Source organism: Ciconia boyciana, chromosome 8 (genome assembly GCF_034638445.1).
Source record: "Ciconia boyciana chromosome 8, ASM3463844v1, whole genome shotgun sequence".
Classification (NCBI taxonomy): domain Eukaryota; kingdom Metazoa; phylum Chordata; class Aves; order Ciconiiformes; family Ciconiidae; genus Ciconia; species Ciconia boyciana.
The window spans coordinates 60,202,799-60,227,385 of NC_132941.1; the positions used below are offsets into that span (position 1 = coordinate 60,202,799).

Below are 24,587 nucleotides of genomic sequence, written 5' to 3' on the forward strand. Positions count from 1 at the left end.
CAAACCCCAGATCCAAGAGGAGCACAGAGAATCTGCTGTTCTGGGAGACCTGACCACATTCGTCATTCACGGATTCAGACTGTTGCCCAGAAAAACAGCTGCTGTGCCTTTACACACTCTTTTCATCACTTCCCATCTTACATTTGATCATCTTACGTAGTGGGTCAGGAGAATTTCAGTGAATTCCCCTAAGAGCAGAAGACTGAGGTATTGAGTATTGACCTCTGCAACTGCTAGAAGCACGGATCCAGTTTTTCTAAGACCAGCTTCCTCTTCTCCATATGTCTTTGCAGTCTTCACAGAGAGCATTCAAAAGGGTCAGGAGATCTTCTTCCTAGGGAAGCAAGTGCAGACAAGGCCGGCATGGTTTCCTCATCCCCTTCCCCCCATCACATACTTGCAGGCTGCAGAGCATTGTGGGGTATGAGGGACCTAATGTCATCCTGCTTTGTCTTTCTCTTAGATCCCCACCTCAAAAAGATGCAAAAGATGCCCTGGACCCTCACATCCTAATAGCTCTTGCTAAAACCAAATAAAATGGGGGGTGGGGAGGGGGAAAGAGTAAACTGAAAGCAAAGGCTCGCTGCTATGGTGAATTTCCAAACACTATGTGAGTCACTTAGAGGAAGTTTCCACATGCTTATGTCTTCCAGCTCAAATACTGTAATTAAATTACCTTAGCTACTGACTGGAAAAAGCTTTATTATTGCAATAGGTTGGTCTGAAGATGAATCACATTGCCATTATACACCACAGGTGGTTTATCACAGAAGTCACCCAACTGCCTTTTAGGACAGGTGGCATTTACTAAGAGAAAAACACGCTTTTTAACATGTCTAAGCAGAAGATGCAATCCCAACCGTTGTCCATTCTCAAAAAAATAGACTGAGAAGGCAACATTTAAAGGGGAGAGACAGACTGCAAAGCTGTTCTGACACTAGTGATTAAATCCTAAGAATTTAAGTCTGTTTTGCTTTACAAAAATAGCTGAAAAAACGAGCAGCCCATTATCGATATCTTTTGCAGACTGAATTAGTGTTGTTCACAGTAAGGTTTTCCTTGAGCACAACTGAAGAATGGGTTGTGTACGATCAAAGATGTGGCCATACCACTGTCACTTAATATGCCATAAGACAGACAAAAAAATAAAGGCATCATGCAAAACTACGCATTCCATTTTAACAAACATTTCTGGGTGAGGTTTTGAAGCAGGCTCTGCTTCCATGTCATCAGCAAAAGCAATATGATCTTCTAAATGGCTCAGCAACCAGACTGTTGAGATCTTTTGTTATTCTGGCCAAATTAACCCAAAATAAGTTGCTGCATATTGAGCACTTTTTAAAATGTGGTTAAGGGATCAGAATGTTTCTCTCATATGCCTTTACAGAGAAAGGCTACAACATCCAGTTTACAAAGGGCCAGATGGGGCAGTCCCTACAGAGAGTAGGAGTTTCGTGGGTAGCAGCACTGAACTTGGGACTAGTCAACTGAGTCCTCAGTCACTATGAATGAGAGCTAATAAATGCTGTGGTGGGTCAAATATGGTTTTTTTCTTCTTGCTTCACCAAAGAAGCCACAGGAGAAAAGACAGCCCTTGGTGTTCTGACCTCTTACCCATGTTTTATCTCATGTAATGGTACTTAGGACTGTTCTTTCTTCTGCTGTAGAGAACTGATATTATTAAACCAGAGTGAGAACAAGTCATGTACAAAAAAGTTCCTTAGAAGGCAAGAATTAGCCACCCTTGGAAAAACAATAAGAGAGGAATGTGAATAACACAGCATTTCCTGTGGCTTGTATACTTATCTCATACCATAATGATCAAGTGGCTTACTTGTCTCTACCCATTACAAAAGGGATTCTTTGCATTTTCATGTGGTTCTGCTGTACAACCAACCACACAGTTTTACTACTTTGTCTTAGCTATTTTGGTACTTAGATACTCAAATCCTTTCCCCTTCCCCCCAGTAAGTAAATTTTCCAGGCTAAAGTTCAAAGTAAATTCCAATGTGATTATACAAACACATGCATACTGTAGATTGACATCATACAATGCTATTCTTTGTTGCTGGATTTTTTTTTCTTTTTAGTTTGCAACAAATTCTGTATGCCTGGCTTGATTCCCTAAAATAGTAGCTTATTACACCCTGCTGAATAAGATAGCACTGTATTTATTCCGCTGGCAGTTTGGATTTCACAGGAAAAAAGCTCATGATTTAATTCATAAAAATAGACTTACAAAGGAAAAATAAGAGTAACAGACCTTATGAATCTCCCTGTTTATTAATGCATGTGATTAGTGGAGTGGAGAGAAAGCAGGTTTATATGTTTCAGTCCATCATGACTGTGAAATTGAACTGTAAATGGTACCTAGTGCAGTCAAGTGAAACGGACACCATGCCGGGAGTTAATGGAAATGTGGAGAGCTTTTCTTTTTAACAAAGTACTCGAGCAATTATCCCAGCACACCCACAGTGAAATGAGATAAAGTTAGTCTGTGCATTACAAAGGCTGTTAACTGCAAAATAAATTTACTGACAGCCATTGGGAACCTTTCGTTCATTGTTCCTTTTTCTGCACCTATTAGCTAAAAATGACAAACAGCCTCGGTGGGAATAAACAGCCAGCGCTTTGTGGGGTGGGACATTTGTTACGGGCATACACTAGCAGACAGCCATTTGCTCCAGGTTATAAATACTACTTAACCCAGAACACAAATAAATAGTTCAAGAAAGTAATATGCTTCATTTTCATACTCACCTGGAAAAGAAGTGGGGTTTGGGGAGCAATCTGAAGCAGCCTTGTTCTGCCACTCCAGTAATGCAAGCACTAAGTGCTTCTGACAACCCTGCTTTGCTGTCAGGGCTTTGTATTGACATTAACCTTTTATAGTAATAGTAAAAATACATCGGAGCTTCCTCCCAGGCTCAGCGTTCCCATCACTTCCCTGGCTGCCTGTAGCACCAAAGAGTGAAGGTTATGTTTGAGGCGTTAGCTGCTTCAGTGTAGTGTTGAACTCTGGGGACAAAACAGGATGAACGGCAAGTCCCGCTTGCCTTAAAAAACCTACCCTCGTCGCTTGCTTAATAAAGATCTCCTTCCTCCAGCTCCACCTGCTCCCCCAGCAGCAGTGCAACTATACCAGCGTATCCAATGGTAAAAATGGATCTCGTGGGGCAGAACTCACCCCCGCATGCACGGTCAGGCAGAAAGCCCTGCCCAGCTGTGTGCAGGCTCTCACCCCGCATCCAAAGGGGAGCTTTGGTGATGAACCGTGCAGGTGAAAACACAAACACTCATAAAGTCAGGAACCCGAAAGGAGCTTTGCTTCCTAAGCGGAAAAAGAAAATCTCAAGCGGACACCGAGACAGAAGGGCTACCCATATAGAAAGTATTCATCAATGATCACAATGGTTTTCTATAGATTTTTCATTTAAGGGAAAATCCTTCCCTTTCGGAAGTTCATTAGAAAGCACCACCGGTACGTTACAGGTTACATACCAGAGGAGACCCACCTCAGCATTTTATGACACACGCACTAGAGAAGCTGCTAAAGGAATTATGTTAAATGTTTTGAAAAAGCAAACCATTTAAATATCAATTGCAACTTCTGTTTTACAAAATCCTTTCTTGCTAGTGAGGACTGTGCTTAGGCCTCTTTGATATATCTTGTTGTGATACCTTAAGTAGCAGCATACTACTTGTTTTTTATCTTGCTATTTTGAGAGCAGCTCAGATGCAAACCAGCATCAAATACAGTACATCGACCCAAAGTCAAGCCATGCTTTATGTAATACCAATGACATCTCTGACTCCTATGGCAATACAATCTAGTTTCTATTTGCATTGCCAGTGCAGATGAAAGAGAGGGCTATTTACTCACAACTCTTCCGTTGCTATCCCTGCTCTCTGTGCTGGAGCATCACCCAGTTCAGCAGGTGTATTGACTTCCCTAATTCTCTCTTCTGGAGCTCATTGCCATGGTTTGTTGCTCTTAGCCTCAGTTACTCAACCTCTGAAAGCACCCCTCCCTTCTTTTCAGGGAGGTATGATTTGAAGATCTGTATCTTTTGGCCTCACAGCCATTATTTATGACTGTCAGTCAGACAACAGAAACTGAAATCGAAATAACCATGCTATCCCATGTAACAGACCTGTTACTGTCACTTCTTCCTGACTTTTATTCAACCTAATCAAAATTTATTCTATTTTCCCTACTCACGTGTCTTATATAAGCATCCTACACAGCCCTAGCAGAGATGGATCACAAACCAACATACCCCTCCATAACTTTAATCCCAACCCCAACAAATAAGAGCCTGTTAACTCTGGGAACTGCTCTGATTTCAGCCCTCCTGAGCCATACACAGGCAAAACTGTCCTCACATAGATCCTCACCGCAGAGAAGGGACACTGTATTTTGCAACAACAGTTAGACATGAAGCCAGCCTGGACCCTGGGGAAGTCACTGTTTTGTCCCGCCCAGAGCTGCTAATGCATGTGTACTGGCTCCTCTCTCTGCCTTGCGGCATTTCTATTTCTTTGCGTGTCTGCCAGATTCTTTCCATGTTGCTTTTCCTTTGCTGTGCAGTGTAGCAAGATGCCAGTCTTCTATTTTTTGCACCGTGTGCACTCTGGATCTAACATTATGCTTAAGATGCTATCAAGTAGCCAAATGTGACACGTTTTCAAGGTTGGCCTCAAGGTAGCTAACTCAGGGAGTAAGCCTTTCAATCACAATCAGATACCAATCAAAAAAAAATAGATGAGGGCTGACAGCAGGCTGGCATTATTATACCATCTATTTCCAGCTGGTTTAGTTCAGGATGTTTTTATCAAGTGAGACTCCAGCTCACCTCACTAGTATACAAGGAAGGCAGGAGGGGAAGTGGTTGTAGAAAAATGGAATAGTTTGTGATTTATAGCTGGAGGAAAACGAAGACACTGGTTTCCCTGATTTATTAGATGTAATTGTGCCTCTAGCATCATCATAAGACAAAGCAAATCCTAAAGATAAAATCAATCTGGGGGAGGAGTGGGGACCCACAGCTGCGAAAGCATCACTTCAAGATGCAGCTTTTCTCCCTCCCCTCACATAAACATTACATCAAAAGTATTGTAAACCTACAGCTACCCAAATGGCACTCATTGTGTCCTCATGTACAGCACAAAGTTCAGTATTGACTTCAAAGGAACAGAAAGATACTGAGAATTTTTACCTTTAGTTTGTTGTGCTGATATAGATCAGGGAGATTTGTAGACTTTGATCTTCCCTTATTTAATTAAAGTCAGATGGAGCCCAGCTGAAATGTGACGTTTCAGCTTCAGCAGGGGACTCTGGCCCAGCAGAGTTTTCACCAGTCTTTCATCTCCTCCGATCAAAGCTCCCTATCCTGACCCAGCTGATGTCAAATTATTCTGATCAGATCCTGATGAAGAACCATCTTTTTATTTGTGATGGGGACTTCCTGTGAATATCACAAAGGCTATCATGGAGAAGCTACACTGTTGTTTACCATACTAACTTCAAAATACATTTGAAAGAAAACAGACTTTGACTGCTCTACAATCCAGTAAGGACCACAGCCAGAGCCCCTTAAATACAGGGAGAATAGCATACATCTTGGATCAAGGTCTAATATAGGTTCCACTCTTTCACTGACTTGTTGCTAATTTTTGCACCTGTAAGGAATCAAAACAGTGGTTCTGAGCATAGCTGGCCTGAGGATGAATGAGAGGATAAATGAGAAGCTGTAGCTTCTCACTAAATAATTTGCCTCAGCTTTCATAAATTCATCGTTTCACCTGAACATGTTATAGATGATTCTAACACTGCCTGTTCTCCAAAATGTTATCTCTACATGTTATGTCTTCTGTCCTGCTTGTTTGTCTCACTTTCATCAGAGATAAATGTTGGTGTCACAGTAACAGAACTGTTGTAGCCCACAAAGCATAACGCCTGATTACAAGGCTATATTTACATCTTTGAAAAGAAACACCAACCCATAGGTCCCATGTAAAGCCCTGAGTCCACAAAGAGCTCTGCAGGAATTGGCCCCTTTGGCTGCTTGTGCAAAGTCCCATTAATTCAGGGCGACTTTCTCATGCAAAGTTCCCTCTGGGCACACAGATAAAGTCTATGTCTCATGCGCAGTCCCATCATTCTTCAGTGGACATGCTCAACCCTACTACCGTGGCCGCCCAAATCGCACCAAATGTCATGGCTGTGGCTACCCATGGCTGAAACACTACTCTTGTGATCCAGACTGATTTACTTTCCCACTTGAGAACTTGATAGCATGGTCTCAGCAGGCTTGTAACAGCCTACAAGGGCCATGGAGACATGAGGTGGGAAAGTATTGACAAGCCGAACAACATTCAGGTGCCTCAGGAGTTCAGTTGCTCCAGTTAATTACCAGGGAAATTAGGAGCACCTTACCACTGACCACATACAAAGTCAAGGCTCCTGTTGAAGGTATCAAAATTACCTGTCTGAAGTTAAGAGGTCTGAAGACCACTTGATACTAGTAAGGGTCTGTGTTAATGCTGCTCTAACTAGTGGGATTTGGACCTAAGTTTGCTAATGATCTGGCAACTGGTCCTTTCTTCCAGGGTCAGGATCTTAGAGTTTCCCCAAAGTAGATGTATCAGTGGGAGTTAAATGTCACCATCTACCTTTGGCTGATTAAACTATGTTTTTCTACATCTGATACAATTGTAAGAGTGCACCGTGCTGATCAGGCACACATTTTGCACAAAATGTCACGCATGTTTATTATTAGATTAAGCTGCAGTAGGTTTAATTTTAGATCTTTTGATTCAAGTGGTGCAATGAAGATTAAATGTTAGGCATTATTAAAGATGCAGATGTGGTTATATTGAATTATAAACCTCATTAAGTGTGATGTCCTAGACAGGCTTGTGAGATAAGCTACAAAGGACTTCCTTACTTCATTCTAAAGTTATTAAAATATTAGAAGGTAAATCTAATCATAAAAATATTATGATAGAATGAAACTGATACTTTAAAAACCTTATTACAAAAGACTACATTTCTTTCATGTATAATGACTTCCCTCTCAGGTTAGATTGCTGGATTGATATTAAAATGCAAGTATTTTTCCTCTTTTGAACACACATAAAAGGCAAATACAATGGAGCCAAATTTTGTCACTGCTTTCAGTGCCTGAGCCTTGAAAGGTCCTCCTCCTCATTGTCAAGCCTTTAGTTCTCATCAACATTAAAGTTATCCACTCATGATTATATCTGGTAGCAAGGCGATCCCCACTTGCATGGATGAGTGGTTGAGACACAGCTATCACAGGAAATATATGACAAGATTTTGGAATGTCTGAGGTGGCTGAATTTAGAGAAGAGACCAGCAGCGTGGAACAGGGCAGAGATTCATGAAAAAATAAAGGCACACAAAGAGGATTCTGAGATCTTCTCATCAACTCCTTTAATGTCAGTCAATCGCTATAGCCTTCTCTTTTATAGTAGAAGAGCAGGGAGTACACAGCGAAACTTGAAAGGGCAAAACAAGAAAAGTTTCAAATTAATTAAACAATTTTTTTTTTTTTTATTAAGCATATAATGAACTTGGGAGACTCATTGCTATGAGATATGGAGGTTCCCTATCATCCCACTTCAAAAGATTCCCTATTGGCATGGATAATGAGAATTTCACCATGTCATTGGTGAGGATAAATGATCTATAAGAAATAAAAGCATTGCTGGCCCAGACCATCAGCCAACCGGTGACTGACAGGTGCGGAGAAAACTCTCCCATGGGAATTCCATAATTGCACAGCCTAGCACTTCCCTCGCAAGGGTTTTGCTCCAGCTCTTACTATCAAGACCAGGATGTTGCTCTGACCCAGCAGGGCAATTGCAGCTCTTTCACCCTATGGACAGGCACAAACCATTTCACACCACATCAGGACTTTCATAGGTTTTGTCAAAACCTGCTGGAAAGCTGTATCCAAGTTCTGGAGAAGTTCTCACTGCTTCTACTAAGCATTCCCCCATTGCAAGGCAAGGCTGAGCTATGCTAAAGCTATTGCCTGATTCTTAGGTTTTGCAGATGGGCAGCTTCTCTCTCCCAATTTAAAGGACATAAACTGTTTGTCCTAGCCTGGACCACCTGTAAAAAAATCCCATAAAATCCTTCCATTCAAGATCCATGTTTTCTAAACAGGGCTTTCTTCTATTTCCCCATTAAACTGCGGCAGCTCTTTGACTGCACTAGATAAAGGCCATTCTAATACACTGCAAATGTAGAGATAGCAATACTACTTCTCATTTGCTAAACGACTCTATTTGTAAAGTAATGTAAGAATTTAAGAGCATTTTCTATAGGTGCATTATGTCAACTGAATGAATTAAGTGACCACAACGGACTTGATCCATGATAAGATATTTGAATTTGCTTGTCTGCAAGACTTACTAGATCAGATAACCTGATTTGTCTCTCAGCATACAGAGCAGGTCTCTTTTCAGATAAAGCTGGGGAAAAAGTACCAATTGATTCGATTGCATTATATTTTACATTAGATGTTCCTTTTGGGATTCTTGTAAAAGCTGCCATTGATTTATAGCTATCTGTTATTGACTCAAGGCACTTGATGTCAAAAATGGCAAGACAAAAAAGCTTGTTTTACAAATAAATCTTTAAGAGCAGAGCTACAGCAATGATTTTTGTAAAGTAGGCAATCACATTCTAGTGTGTTAGAGTTTGAATATTGTAGCTTTTATGAGAATTTGAAAATAAAACATGAAGATACCTCACTGCCACTAGAAAGGGAACTGAGGAACTGAGAAAGCAAGACTTGTAGCAGAATATCCAAATCTTTTAATATATTTTTCCAGTAGAGAGTTACAAATTCTCCTGCTTCCTTTTAGTTGTTTTTCTGTGTGACAGGCTAAACATTTTTAGGAACAAGGAGTTTCTCCTATACTTAAACCAAATTGTATTTAGCACTAATTTTTTTATCAGGCAGAATAAAACAACAGGATTTAAAGGGAAATATTAGATTACTTGTGAGGGTTTCTGAGAAACAGCATGGTTGGATATTTTTATCTTCATTTCCTTGTCTTTTGCAATTTTAATTTGGGAAAATGCATACACTGTGAAATGTTCAGTTAAATATTTCATTGTTAGTGCATGCTGCAGAAAGCAAAAAAAAAAAAAAGATATTAATACTCTAAAGATCAGTTCTTATATATTTGTTTTGGTGGGTAATTTGTTAGTGTAAACTGAAAAAAAATCAAGATTCCTACTGAGAGCAGACACTCTGGAAGAAGGCAAAAAGTAATAAAGCACTATAATGAATTCAGATGCTGCAGACAGAGCTACTAAATAAAATACACAAGTAGAGGAGCCAGGGCTATTGCCTTTTCTTCTGCTCTATAAACATAGGTCTGCAGAACTTAGATTGCTTCTGTAGCGGGAAGTAATAGCAGCTCCTATATCCTCGTTGAGCAAAACCAGTCATGACAGCATGATCTCTCTCACAGCCTGTACTTTTTAGCACATGGACAATTGTAAGATGACTCACCACACTTTTAATTGCAGCTTTGATCATTAAATCTTTTTTGAATTACTCAAGACTCTATTTCCGCTTTTCAGTTACAAAACCCATCAGAAAAGGATTTGAGGTTTCAGGTTAGAAAGTTCAGCTTTTCTTTTAAAATCCCAGCCTTGTTCAATGAGCATCCATAAAGTGCTGCAAACACCAAGACAAAGCACAAGATAGACCATACCAAACCAATCTCCTTAGCCTTTAGCATCCTACATTGGCATCCACCTCTTTGTCTGCTATTTCCATGCCAGAATTTTTGTTGCTTTGGAAACCTACCAAAACACTGACGGTCTCATTTCCATTGTAGCTGGCCTACTTCTGGCACTAATCACTCTTTTCAGATTAATCAGATGCTGTTTATATTTTTCAGTGAGATTTTATATTCAATAGTCAAGGAAGGCACCACTAGATGGCTCAAGGGACTAGTAGGCTGCTTCTGCTTCACAGACATCTCTAGACAGGGTGCTTGGTGATGGCCCCCAGGAAGCGTGGTCCTCCAAACCCAGCCTCCCTTGGCCACGGAGGAGCCGGTCAGGCAGCAGAAGGCAGGACCCAGCTTTGCCCTGTTTGGGGCAGCCGTCCAGCAGTGAGGTCCCTGTGGCACCATGCACTGACACCCGTCCTCAACCAAAACCAGCTTCCCCTCAGTTGTACCCCATGCCTCATGAAGCAAAAGGGCAGATTTTGCCTCGTAAAGGGCCTGTCTTATTCTGACGGAGCCCCATTTCTGTGCGATGCGTCAGCAGTCAACAGAGGAAAAGCATGATCCCTCACTGGCACATCTAGTTTGCTCAGAAATGCTCATTCTGGCTTTTTTCCCTTGCATAGCCACACGAATCCCAAAGCAACTTGTCAGTGACTTTTAATTCAATCTGATGATTAACGCAGTTGGTAGTCATAATCACCAAATGTTTTCTCGCTGATGTAAATCCCTTCCCCAATGGAAACCCAGGACCTTGCCACAGCCCAGCTTGCGAGGACACTTCCTCTGTGCACACTATGTGCAAAGAATGAATTTAGGCATTAGCTTAATGGACTTTTAAGTCTCTCTGGTCATCAGCCCCAGAGAGGTGCATCCAACTGGCTGCTTCTAATAGTTAATTTGTTCCAAAATTGGAGAGGGAATTTTTCTCTTTAACAAGCTCTTTAGTGAGACCATTTCTCCCCTAGCCAACATCAGATCTTTTTGACTTCCACAGAGTCACTTTAGATTTACACTGATACAAGGGAGGTAAAACTCCGCTCCTTGTTATACAGCTGAGCTTGTCTGCTGAGGAAGTGCAAAGAAAAAGCAAGGGAACTGTAAGAGGAAATTACAAATCATGTTGATAAAAGCAGCAAAAAAATCACGGTTCTTATCCAAGTGTGCTGCAAAAAGTTCTCCCAAAACAATTCCACTATTGTATGGTCTTTTCCTCCAACAGCACTTATTTCATCTACTCCCACTCTTTGGCAACCCTCAGGTGGGCAGTCTTGCTCAAGTCATTTTCTTACGGGAGTGGGTAGGAATTGTAACATTTTTAGTATTTCCACAAGTTTCACACACGTAGTAAATACAGATTGATAAGCTACAGAAACCTGGTCAGCTTTAACTGAAATGCAGCAGTACAGTAGCAAATTTATCTGGGAAATTTAGAAATGAAAAATGGGTCAGTCCACTTATTAACAGAAACCGTCTAGCTGCCAAGAGAGCTTTCGGGCAGCCAAGGACTCATTGGTAGAAGTTTCCACAAATCTTGTTTGTCAGACTTCTTACAATAGGGCAACATAATCAGGTGAAATTAAAATGGCCCTGTGTTAGACAGTCAGCAAAAAAGAAGGCCCAGCCTTCAATTAGTGTCACCACTAACAAGCCATGTGAAAGATAATATAATGGATCTTGGCTGATTTCCTGCCAAGTTTTCCAGACCTCACTTTGCTTTTTTGACTTTACACACAGTATCATATTTAGCAGGACTAATGAGTCTGCATTGCTCCAACGGGCCCACCCCAGCATGTGAGTTCTTTTTTTTTTCTTTTGTTGATGATCTCCCTTCCTCAAGAAATCAATGTTTTGAAAAAGACAGAGAACAAGGTCTTTGCAGCGTTATCCTTCCAAGGTCTCTGCTCTACTCTCAGTTTTAGAGCACGCAAATCATTTTTGCCTAGCAATTTCAGAGGAAATTCACAAAAAACATCTTTCTGCAGGATTGCAAATGTTTCTGCTCCTGCTGCAAGGGCCCAGAGCAGCTCAAATTGTTACACTTAATTGGGGAAACTGATGGAAGGAAACAGAGAATCAGAAGGGAAATAAAAGCAAGAGATCAGCAGAATTCATACAAGAAACTCACACTCTGCTTTCTAAAGAAAAGTGTATGAGTAAAGCCATCCTTCACCAGCAAGGCGTTCTCAGCATCACCTGAGAGAGCTCCGCTGGAGAGATCATGGGTTATAATAAACCTTCCCTGAGACCAGAGATAACGGCAGCTCCATATCCCGAGACCTGGAACAAATGCAGCACGTGGAATTGGGGATGCTGAAAGCAACAAGCCTTTCAGCCCTCTGCATTTGGTGCATTTCCTCTGGTAAGTCTTGCAGGACAATTTTGGTGGCACCAGGGAGTCACCCTTAGCAGCACAGTTCATCAGAAAGCAGCCACCATCACTCAAACGTAGATGAAAGTTCCTACCCAAGGACACAGAAAAGGCCAAGATACTCAATGCCACCTTCGTCTCAGTCATTATTGGTAAGACCAACCTTCAGCAGTCCCCGGTCCCTGAGACCAGTGGGAGTCTGAAGCAAGGCAGACCTACTTTGGTGGAAGAGGCACCTGGATTCAGGTCAGGGAACATTTAAACAAAGTGGACATACACAAATACATGACAGCTGATCATGAGGTGCTGAGGGAGCTGGCTGATGTCATTTCAAGGCCATTCTTGATTGTCTTTGTAAGGTCAGGGTGATCAGGAGAGGTTCCTGCGCACTGGAAGAAAGCAAATGTCACTCCTGTCTTCAAGAAGGACAAGGAAGAGAATCCAGGAAACTACAGGCTGGTTGGCCCCACCTCAATCCTTGGGAAGGAGATGGTTTCCAGCATTTTTTGCTCTATTTCCAAACATCTGAAGGACAAAAAGGTGATCGGGAGTAGTCCTGACACTCCTCAGAGACCCTAGGGGCATGTTTTAAGTGTCTGACAGCCCTTGGCAACATGAAGAATTTGGTAGAGACAAGTAATCAACAGCAAGAGAAGAGCTTCACTTTCAAACATTACAAGAATCAACAAAGATAATGACTGCTACAGTTTTCTTAAGACATTAGTATTAATAAAATTCATTCTGAAAAGGCCAAGACATTAAGTGCTAAACAGATGATGAGCTCCAATTGCAGCAATTACTGATTGACTATGTAATGTGCCCTGGTTTTTGCTAATGTTGTCCTTGTCCTCTTCTCCCCCTCCTTTGCCCCGTCTCCAGCCGTTAGCTAAGTCTTTTTAGGCAATGGACTGTGGAGTGAGACTTCACGTGTGAGGGGTTTTGTTTGCTGATCACAGTTTCTCAAATTCCATTCTTCCAGTAATTTTTTTCCCCCTTGTTGATTTTATGGGGGTATCCATAGGGTCTCTGCCCTCTATCCAGCTGTCTCTTTTCACAAAGCCTGTAGGGACAAATTATCATGAGCAGTTTTTATGCCTTTGTGAAGTAAAACCATCCAACAGGTTCTGATATGTTAACCGTCATAAGGTCATGCCAGTTTGTTTTATGTAAAAAATAAATCTCAGAAAGGAAAAATTTAGGTAAGAAAGGAAAAACCCCAGGTTCACACTCAATCTACTAGATCACGTGGTCTCAACAGATTTCTAATGCTGATTTAAGTGTTGAACCTTGCTGCATGCTGCCTGGGTGGCTGTTCCCATTAATAGTAGGATGGAAATATGCTGAAATGTGTGAAGTTTCAAGTGCAGAAAGTTTCTTGCTAACTTCACTGAGTTTGAACAATTACCAGAATGTAGGTTTCATTAAGAGTTGCTTTTTTATGCATATGACAGAGAGCAATTGCAGCCAGTGGTGTCTTTGCTGAAAAGACTCCATTAGATTGCCATTAGTTGCTAATAATATATCGTAATTATTTTTATAGGGTTAAGCTTGTCTCTTTCCTCATCCACCTGCCTTGCAGAGATAACCTCTAAGAATACCCTGAAGGACTGTCAGACTCCAACTCAAAAGCTTTTCCTTAGCTAAATTTTCTAAACAATTCATTACCTATAAAAGATTGGTGAGAATACAGAGATATGGCCCTTTCTCTCTCCAATTTACATTCTCATATAACTCCACTCAATGCCTAGTCAGACTCTGGAATAATTTGATTTTTCTTCCATTATTACTATGCAAAGATATTCCGTGTATTACTGCAATATCCATTCATTCTTCAGAACACATCTCATTTGCCGTTAGCTACACAAACACTTGACTGTACTTAAAGAATTGCTAGTCACAGTTGTGTCGCATATCTCATTTAAAATATCCATTTCATTTAGTGTGTGTGGCATGGTTTTCAAAAGGTTGAGCATATTTCTCCTAAAAAAATGAAGAATAAACTCACTGCTAAGATGTATGCTTGTGTATGTGCACGTGTTGTTGGAAATATTAAATGTTGATACTTCGTTTTCTTCTTATGAGCTTTGCCTGGAAGTGAAGCTTATCAGTGAATCTGTCAGGTCTAGTGGCAGCATCTGCTACCTGACCTTTATGCAAGCATGTTAGATGATTTTAATTGTAGACTTGAGCGCCATTGCTGTATAAATATGAACAGCAGAGCAGCTGACTTGACTAAGTCTCACCAAGAGGCTTGCTTTTTTCCTCTGCTTAAAATCCTTCTTCTGTAGGCTGAGTCCTGCTATGCATTGGATTTCTCTAAGGCTGGAACTAGCTCCAATGGCTTGAGGGGAAGGAGCAGGCAAATGGTCTTTCCCTAGGAATAGGTATGGGTGACTAGACCTGGAAACACTGATGAGGTGCTACAGCTTAGACCTGAGCTTGAGAGGAACCAAAATCCACGAACCTTTCAGCAGTGAGAGTCCGGCACAGCAGACCCATTGCCATTTTGAGAGCAGGACTAGTTCAGGTCAGGATAACTAGCTATGCCACCTGCGTATGAAGGTCAATGACTTTTTCTGCCACTATGAAATGATATCATTACACACCACAGAATGCTAAATACTCATTTTCTCAAACTGAATTAACATAATTTAACTGAATGCCACGTATCTGCATTCTGAACTTCCTTTCATTGCAGGAACTTTAAATGGTGACATGACCTCACCAGCACATATGAAGCTTCACTGCAAAGACTCTCTGAACTAAAGCCAAGTTTAATTATAATATGAAAATTTCCACAAGGAGAGTGAATCAGACTGCTTTGTATGAAACCAGAAGATGCTGTAGTGCTCTCCAGAGAATGTTACATACGTAATCAACAATAACAAAAACCAAACTTGTGCAAATGACAGTATTTTCTGGGAAATGAGTAACATGGTGAGGTGGGAGATTTTTTTTCTTATTCTTTTTGAAGAACGATAAATTTGCAGAGATGGAATTTGGGAGGAGACAAAAACTATTAGTGCATTACATTCAAGTTAGCTAATACTTTCAGGAAAAAAATGAGAAGACATCTCCATTTGTGGAGACAGTCAAAACCCAACTGGACATGGGCAACCTGCTCTAGCTGACCCTGCTTGAGCAGGGCAGGTGGACTAGATGATATCCAGAGGTCCCTTCCAACCTAAACGATTTTGTGATTCTGTGACACTAAAAGTATCAAAATATTTTTTTTCTTCATGTTTTCAAAGTGTTTCAGTGTTTCTGCTCTGAGCAGGGGGGAAGATTTCTCTTCCCAACTCGATGATTCTAGTTTAGGAGTGCTAAAATACTTTCTGAAGTTTTAAACTGAGTTTTGAGTTTGCATTTCAGAATGACACAGATGAAGTATATTTTTTTAAAGAGGGCGGGGAGGGTGGGAAGAGAAAGAAAGTAAAGCCTAAGCGACTTACAAAAGCAAAGATATATTTCCATTTGAGTCAAAAAGAAAAAGTTTTGTTCATTTTGGTAAGATAAGTTGCTTTTTACTATTATTTTTAGGTTCAGTCCTTGAAACAAAATAAGAAAGATTTCCATCTCTGTTTCTAAATACAGTTACATTAAGGTTACAGTCTTCTTGATCTCTAATATCAATTGTATGAAAAAAAAAAAGTGGAACCAAACCACAGGAACGCTGGTCTGGATTTTGGGTGCTTTCAAAGTTCAGAGATGCCCCAAAAGAAATTAATTCCAAGCAACACGAGACATAAGGAACCCCCATTTAATATTTCAAGTTGTGAAAGATGAAGTATCAAATTTCCATCGTAGCTTTTCTGCTTAGATTTGTCCAAACAAATTGGCACATTTCAGGAACATTTCCACTTTCTTTCATCTATCTGGTTATTCCAGAAGAGTTAACATGTACTATTTCCTTTTCTTCTCCAACCACTTGAATAACATCTGCCCTCTTTGTCAGCTTCCTAAAATAACTGCCTTTGGCAGGTTAAAAAAGATTTTTCATTCCCCGGTGCAAAATAGCAGTCAAGTAATGAACTTAGGGCTCAGCCCAGCAAATATTTAATTTGGCAAGTGCTAAGTTTTAACTTGTGATATCTCATCTTTGCATTCAAATATCTAAAGCAGGTGATATATGCGTAATGCAAAAAGCGAGAAGCAAACACCACAGCGTTTAGGAAATAGCTCCAGATTTTTTGCCATGGAAATTATTTCTGCTTAAAACATCAACCCAGAGTAATTGTATCTTTTGTTTAGAGTGACAGCTGAATTTTTCCTGTATTTGCTGTCTTTTGATGACAGATAAGTGGGAAGGGAAATGCGCTCTCTGAAGGCTTTTAGCAACGAAAATCACAGTCAGAAAATTGCACCATGGAGCACAGCAATATTTCCATACTTTACTGCACTTACAGAGAGAAAACTGTCATTAGGGCTAACAAGGTGTCATATAAAGAGATGTTTCTTTTTACAGATCCTTTATTTGGCTGGAATTCTTCCCCCTACAGTTGCAGGAGGTGGGAGGCCATTACAGCAGAATTTAAAGCATTAGGCTTTTCAGTGAAGTGTAGCTAATATTTTAACAAGGGGATCCAACAAAATTCCTGCTGGCATCCTGTGATAAAACCCAGGATGGGACAGACTCACCTCAGGGAATCTATTCACCTGTATTGCATTTAAACAAAAGGGCCACTATCTTGAACCAAAGAGGGAGCAGAAATACATCCCTAAAGCCTTGCTTTGCTGTACAGGCATCCCTTGTTCCCAGAAGATAAGAATCATTTCTCCTGGTGCCCTTCACGCATGGTTGTAGGACATACATTTCAGGAGAGCATCAGTAAAGGCAGCTGAGCACCTACCTTTTCCTGGGAAGAGCTTTGGGAGGGCTGTTTGTTTGTTTTGGAGTTCTCTGGGGGACTTTGGTCCCTTTGGAAGGGAAAGAACATGCTTGTAAGTGACCAGACTGGAGGAAAACAGGAGGTGGACTCCAACCAAGGGTCCGTGGGATTTTAGGAAAACAGGCATGCTCGCCGCTGGGCAGTGACCTGGGCTGCGGCAGGAGCCCTGTGGTCTACTCCTGCTGTTGCGCTGACTCACATTTACTGAAGCTACCAACGCCCTAATTGCCTTCTGCTAAGCGTGAGCCCTGACTTGTAGTAAGAGTTGCTATTTCTACTGCTAGGAATGAAATTCCCGATGGGCAGACCCCTGCAGATTCACAAGAATCATCACAGCAGCTGTAAAACCATTTCATCTCTCTATGACTCAATCGCGCTGCTAATATTTCAATTACTTGCAAGTTTTGTAAACAAAGCTATTCCGAGATCCTTTGGAAGCACCAATCTCCTTCTCCAAAGGCCACAGGTTCGTCATGGCTTCATTCATCAGGAGCCCCTTCATCTTGGGAAGCGTCTCACCTACGCGCTCTCCCAGCTCGCTCTGCACAGCCCTTTGTGCCGCTGCTCTCGGCCGTGCTGCAGCTACTCCTCCATGCTCCCTGTACTGCCAAGAGCACGACATCTCCTGAAACCCGGCACACAGGATCCAGCCCCCAGTGCTGTTCTGTTTGCACTCTCCACAGATTATTACAATCATAAAAGCAGCAGCTGCCTGAAACAGATTTCTTCTCAGCAGAGCGGTGAAAAATAGCCGAGCCTTCTCTGCCATCCTAGCTTGGCAAGTGACAAGAAAAGCTGCACCCATTATGTTCCGATAAAGTGATTTGAAATTAAAAAAAAAACTCAAATGCTGCTTCTGACCCAAAATAGTATTAGTACTAACATAGGTGCACCTTTAACCCACTGCCACGGAAAAAATTAAGTAAAAAACTGAAGACGACCTCTAAAAATTCTCTATCTTTTCCCTGACTACCACAAATAGCTTGAAGCTGCAACAATCTGTTACCGTATCTGGTATTACAGGAGGCCCCCAAGGTAACATTGCAAATAATGAAAGTCCCAATCCAAACCATTCACTTTGCAAGCACAGAGCAGGATCCCAGGCTCTCCCTGAGACCAGGGAGGTTGCCTGGCTCGTACTAGGGACGGCCGTTAATCATTTGATTTGTTTGCATTACGAAAAACATACTTCTGGGATGTGGTATTGTCCTGGTTTCGGCTGGGATAGAGTTAATTTTCTTCCTAGTAGCTGGTATAGTGCTGTGCTTTGGATTTTAGTATGAGAATAATATTGATAACATGCTGATGTTTCGGCTGTCGCTAAGCGGTGTTTACATTGGTCAAGGACTTTTTTTTTCTTCAGGTCCCCATGCTCTGCCAGGTGCCCAAGAAATGTGAGGGGGCACAGCCAGGATAGTTGATCCAAACTGCCCAAAGGGCTATTCCATACCATATGATGTCATGCCCAGTATATAAACTGGGGGAGTTGGCCAGGGGGTAGCGATCGCTGCTCGGGGACTGGCTGGGCGTCGGTCGGCGGGTGGTGAGCGGTTGTATCATATTATTATTATTATTATTTTCCCCTTTTTTCCCTCCCTTGGGTTTTGTTCCTCTCTCTCTCTCATTGTTTTCCTTCCCATTATAATTCATTATTATTATTACTATTATTTTGTTCCCATTATTAAACTGTTCTTATCTCAATCCACGAGTTTTCTTACTTTTGCTCTTCCGATTCTCTCCCCCATCCCACCGGGGGAGAGTGAGCGATCGGCTGCGTGGGGCTTAGCTGCCGGCTGGGGCTAAACCACGACAGGTATAGATGGGCTCCCAGACCTGAAGAATGCAATCATCAAAAGTTATGGCTAAAATTGAACAGAGAACTGCTAGGGGTAGGAAAGCTTAGGAGAAGGAAGAATTTGCTTAGCAGACTAATATATGCATCATGTACAAAATAAAAAGGCTTTATAAGGGTATGCGATCTTCCAGTTAGGAAATGGGGCCCAGATCCCTCTCCGCTCAGGACTGGGAAGCCAGCTGCCAAGAGCATCTTTCCCAGCATTAATCAGAACGGGGAATTCAGCCTCCACTGTGGCTGGGGACAGCAGTCAGACGGGGAAGGCAGGCGGGGACCCGGGCTGGGTGCGCAGATGGCACTGCACCCTGCCTGAAAGCCAGGCTGTCTGCGCAGGTCCCGGGTCGCGGCTGCCTCGCTTAATAAATGCGATGACAGTCATTCGAGCGCTTGGGAAAGGTGACAAATTCAGGCATTGAAACCGCCATTAATCAAGTCACATAACTCATTGTCTGTATGCAAGTAAAACATCCCGAGTTGCTGTTTGGGTGTCCCAGTCACAAGACCCTTTGAATGGCTGTCCTTCGGCTGAAACCTCTCGTGGCTGAGGCATTGTTTATTTTCTCCGTACAGATCACTGTCACAGCTATTAGGGGACTATTTGCTTTTGTGTTTCATGTTATGGATTTCATCTTTAAAGCATTCACCTCAACTATTTACCTAATCCCCACTAAGCATTCAGAAATATCAAGCACAGCAAATAGGAAACATTTTTTTCTTGTTCTGCCAATGTTCAACTCCTCATCTACTCCTCCAGCAAGGATCTGGTTTTATCTTTATTTGGGATACTTCAGCATTCCTTTAGGAACTGATAGAAATGCTGCAGAAAATAACAAGTGATTTTTATTTTCTTCTTAATAATTGATTGGATAGAATGGAGCTAGCTCCCTATAAAATAAATAAATAAATAAAGCAATAGCCTGATGCCCATAAAAGCTTTTAGTCCTTCCACAAGACAAGTTTAATTTTAATTGGGAGGTAATAGAGAAAGAGAGAATGGGCCTGAATGGATGAAACTGTCAGAGACTTCACTGTACAAAATAGTAGCCAAAGTGCTGCAGTTTCATCTTTTAATTCTTAAGACACCCAAAACAGAGGAAAGTCAAAGCCTCTTACAAAATCATGACCATTCTTCTTTACACTTCTCTTCTTTCTCCTTTTAGGAAACTCATTGTTTCTAGTTCTTTCACAAATGAAGGAAATACAAGTGTTGATTAAGACCTTAACAAGAAGGAGGAAAATGGTACATGAATAGGTACTGGCAGTGGCCCAAGGCCATCTCCTCAGAGTCCCTCTATACTGCCACCTAGATATTGGGAAAGCCTGCAGACTGACTTGGCTGCACTTAGTTAACGGTTACTCCCTTAGAAGAAAAGTTCTCAGAAAAGACATGGAAAAAACCCCAGGGGTAATGATTAGTAGAGATGTAAGGGCTAGTTTCTCCTTTGCCCGAGCAATACACACTTCCACCGCTTTCAAACACATTTCCTCTTGGACCCCAGTTGTCACAGAAACCAAGTAAGGCAATCAAATTCTGCCCAACCCAACAGCTGGGATATTTCCAACAGCGGAAATTTCTGTCTCTGAAAAAAAAAAAAAACCCTAAGAGTTTTCCTACATTTTACAGATCATTTAGTTGCTGTTACTTTACAAGAGTAGATGCAGTAGGTTTATTTGGTCAGTGTATTTCATTCTGGTCTTTAGCAGATAACAGACCTGTTTATCTTTTCCAAAAAGACCTACTTCCTTCACTTTTGCTTGGAAGAGTCCTTTTCACATGATAACTACAGAAAAATAGAGTATAGGAATATGATTAGGTTATGTTATGCATGTTTTCAGAAGAGAAAGACTGAAAAGACCTTACAGTCACCTAGTTCATTTCCCTGACAATTAAAGACCAAGAGGTTTTCATAACGTTTTAACATAACATTTAGCCTGCACTATGTGAAATAAAATATTACCTGAACATTCTCCTATCTTGTAAAGAGAATTAAAAAATAAAACAAAACACACAAAAATAAAACAAAACATCATATAATTAGAGACCTCATCACAGAACTTCAACTACTGCTAGCAGAAGTACCATTTCTCCATATTCAGGTTTTTTGCATAGCTCCATAGAAAAAATTAAAAGTTTGCCTGCAGAGCATGATATCAATGTTGCTATGTCAAAGCCCAGCTCTGTGTACGTGTGTGTGAAGGTAGGGAAATAAATTAGAAGTACTTACCACCTTGGTTTGCTGGCTATAAGGTGAAGTGGAGGATCTTCTAGATGAGCAAATACAACGTTCTTGCACAAAACACACTCTCACAGTATAAATAACTTCAAGATTAACAATTCATTTCACTTGAACCGAGAAATGGTTTGAAATAAAGGCACTATCATTTCCCATGACTATCATACTTCACAAACACCAGGAGAAGCTGAGATCACCAAGATGAAACTTCTTTCATTTCACAGAAGAAAATGCTACTCTGGAAGCAATCAGTGGTCAGCAGAACATAATAGCAGCTGACATTTCAGGTCAATATGAAAGCAGTTTGGAGCCAGCCATTTTGGAAGCGCTCCAGTTTGTCACTTCATTGCTAACAAAGACAATGTTGCAACATGTTTTGTTTAATATAAAAACCAGGATAGGATCATGGGATAATTATTTCCCTCTCAACTTCACCCCCCTCCAACCCTCTTTCCAAATGCAATTGTTCTATTTTTAAAAAGCTCATTTGTTCTTATTGTTTTTGCATCAAGTTGGCAGCTCACCCATCTGTCTCCCACTGTGCTTAAAAAGATGTCATGATCCTGCAGTCCCAAATGCAGTCCTGATGTTTCCACTGAGCTAAAACACATCTGCAATGACAGCTTTCACTTAGGAGTGAAGCTATTTTTGAAACAGTGACAACCTCACTAGTCAGATTTCAGATGTATTTATCAAAAACAACAACAAAAAAATCCAGTGCCACCTCATCCAGGTACCAGGATATTCATTGGTTAAGACAAAGCTTGTAAAAGCTTGTTTAAAGAGATCCTAGCTTCACCATGCAAGTTGTTTGACACCAATACCACACGAAGGTGGTTGGGAAAATGAGGCTGCCTTTAGGGCTGCCCTTCACCCAAAGTCCCACTGCGATATCTTGACCAAACCCCCACCTCCAAAGAGATCCCATGGGGTCCCTCAGATCTGTGATGGAAATACCAGGCAAGACACCCCTGGAAAATTACTACTTCTTCCATGTCAACTGGGAAAGAGACAGAAAGCGAGCAGGTAACCGAACCAACATGTTAAAGAAAGCTAGTTTCGGGTTTTCAAACCCAATTCTTGCAAGGGGCTGAAGGGAGACCCACTATTTTGCAAGTTCCACTGAAGGGAATAATACTGTCTCACGGCCAAAATCAAACCACATGTGCTTTTTACTTGCCTAATAGCAGTGAAATCTAATGGAGAGAGTCAGAAATGTAACACACCGTCTGTCTAGGTCCCCTCATTCTCCCTGCTGCCTCAGGTTTTGGCTGTCTTGGTGAAGACAGAAAGGTCTTCAAAGCTGGGATTGGCTCTACTGAAACACAGTCTCCTCCAGAAAAACAACTGTGCTTTTAGATGAGACCTCAAGCACAAAAGTAGTATAAATACTAAGAAGCTTTCAGATCTGGCATAACCTCCAGCGCAGTTTCTGACCCTAAATATATGCACCTTGGTTACCTCAGTGGGTTTCCTCACCTTATTTTGGAACTCAGCTAAGAGGCCCCAGGACTCCTTGGCCTGGTAGAAAACAGAGATTGAGTCACTTTCTCACTCTTAGACTTTTTCCATGTGAATCAAGTCAGAGGCAGAGTAGACACACACTTGCTGTAAGTGTGTTTCATGGAATAAATAGGTTTGACAGCTGAGCATTTCTGGCAAGATTTGCACCCAAACTTGCATTTTTTTTAAAGAAACTGAAAGCAGACAAACAGCCAGGCCACTCTCCTCAGAGGGACAAATCCCGAGGAGACTTTTTTTAATTATTATTACATTAATGAATATTCTGTCACTTTAGTAGGGCAAACATAATTGTTCAAGCTGCTATGCTGAGACTAATTGCCCCATCATTTACAATTAGAGGTGTTAATGTGGTCATTAAGATGTTACAAATGGCTCCTGAACATCCTCTCAGGTCACCACGATGTATAGAGCACCCTGGCAGATTAGCAGAGGGAGTTAGAGGTTGGGGACCTGAGCAGGTCACAGTGCCATGTGCTGCCAAAACCAGCACACACGGGAAACGCGACAGGCGAGAGCATGCCACAGCCTTCTTCCCTGCAAAACCCTCGCTGGCTGGCCAGCAGTGGGGGGACCCTGCTGAAGGGAGACCCAGGTGTACCCCAGCAAGATGTCCTTCCCCCACAGAGAAAAACACCCCGGTTCAGAGAGGACTGGTAACTTCTACAGAGCCTGCCTGCAAGACCTGCCAGCCCCTCTGACTCCCTTGCTTCCAGATGCTGCAAGCCCACCAGCCCTTCCCTCCAGCAAGCCAAGCAAGGCAGGTGGTGCCACAAGCTCCTGGGGACAATTAGTCATCAGAATTAGATTAAGAGTTGACTTACAAACTTTGCAAAGGGAAAGAACAACTTGTAATTGATTTCTTCTGTCCATAGAGCAGCCGACATAAAAGACAGTGCACTGTGAAGCTTTTAATCCACATTCCAAGGCTTGAGAGTGCAATTGCACCCACTCACACAGAAAACTTCTCTCAGTTAACTGAGCTGTTAAAACTTGGTGGGTGTCAGGTTGGTGAGTGCAGCCTGTGGAGTTTTGTGACATATTAGCTGAAAGAGGCTGCATTTGCATGGAAGACTCCAGACTCCAGCTATATTCTACTTTGAGATGATCTGGAGTCATTATTTTTCAAGAGGTCAATTTTTAAAGAGGCATGAAAAAAACCTCTCTAAAAATAAACCAACTCCTGTGAAAAGGCTTGGCATTCCCCTGTCAGGTTTCAGCAACTAGGAAAGAGAATAGTCTGTCTGGTGTTGGCTTCCAGCCACAAGGAAGTTCATATCTAATATAATCAAGCCACATTAGAAAGAACTGAGCAGATAAGAAGCCAAATGCAACTCAAACCACAAAGCCTCCATTGAAAATGTGTTTTGACTTCAGAAGGGGGAGAGGAAAAAAGAAGAGCAGATTAGAGATGCAGGGCCCAATGCTCCCCTCAGTTGCCCCAGATTTACACCCATCACACTCCAGCAGAGCTGGTCTGAATTCCACTTTGCTGTGAGAAAGGCAAGTGCTTAACTTATATCAGCTGCAAAAACATTTCTGATTTCTTATCTCTTTCCTAATTGCCATTCAGGGGACAGTGTGATTTGTGTCACGTCCAGCCTTTGCCCATTTATTCTGAAGGTTAAAAGTGTCAGAACGGGCGCAGAGCAACCAGCATTTAAAAAAAAAAATGTTGTAGATACACAAGTCTGTTATTGCAACTCCAATGAGAAAATAATGCTCTCTTTGTACTTGTTTTCTCTTGACAGACAGGCTTAAATTAGGTTGCTGAATAACTTGGTACATGGTACAACAGTAAACCTGTCACAAAAGCATGTTAATCAAAGCACAACTGATACTTGACATCCCCCAGTGAAAGGCATTTTTACAGTGTTTCATTAAAATTGAAAGGAGGATTAAGAGGCCTATTTCTTGATTAATGTCTCTCTCTG

General features: G+C 41.5%; 1 long non-coding RNA gene across 8 annotated transcripts in view; it reads right to left on the reverse strand.

Moving 5' to 3' along the window:
* LOC140656050 (uncharacterized) overlaps nucleotides 1-21,182 on the reverse strand; it is a 69,513-nt gene extending 48,331 nt beyond the window's left edge. For 6 of the 8 annotated variants that reach the window (XR_012043952.1, XR_012043947.1, XR_012043949.1 and 3 more), the window contains exons 1-2: nucleotides 2,761-2,900; nucleotides 223-334 (exon numbers count right to left, since the gene is read on the reverse strand). This is a non-coding gene — a long non-coding RNA (uncharacterized lncRNA). Of the gene's footprint in view, nucleotides 1-222; nucleotides 335-2,760; nucleotides 2,901-21,123 lie in introns of those variants that run through there. The other 2 variants (XR_012043951.1, XR_012043950.1) reach the window with 2 other exon arrangements.
* Between the last annotated feature and the right edge of the window lie 3,405 nt (nucleotides 21,183-24,587).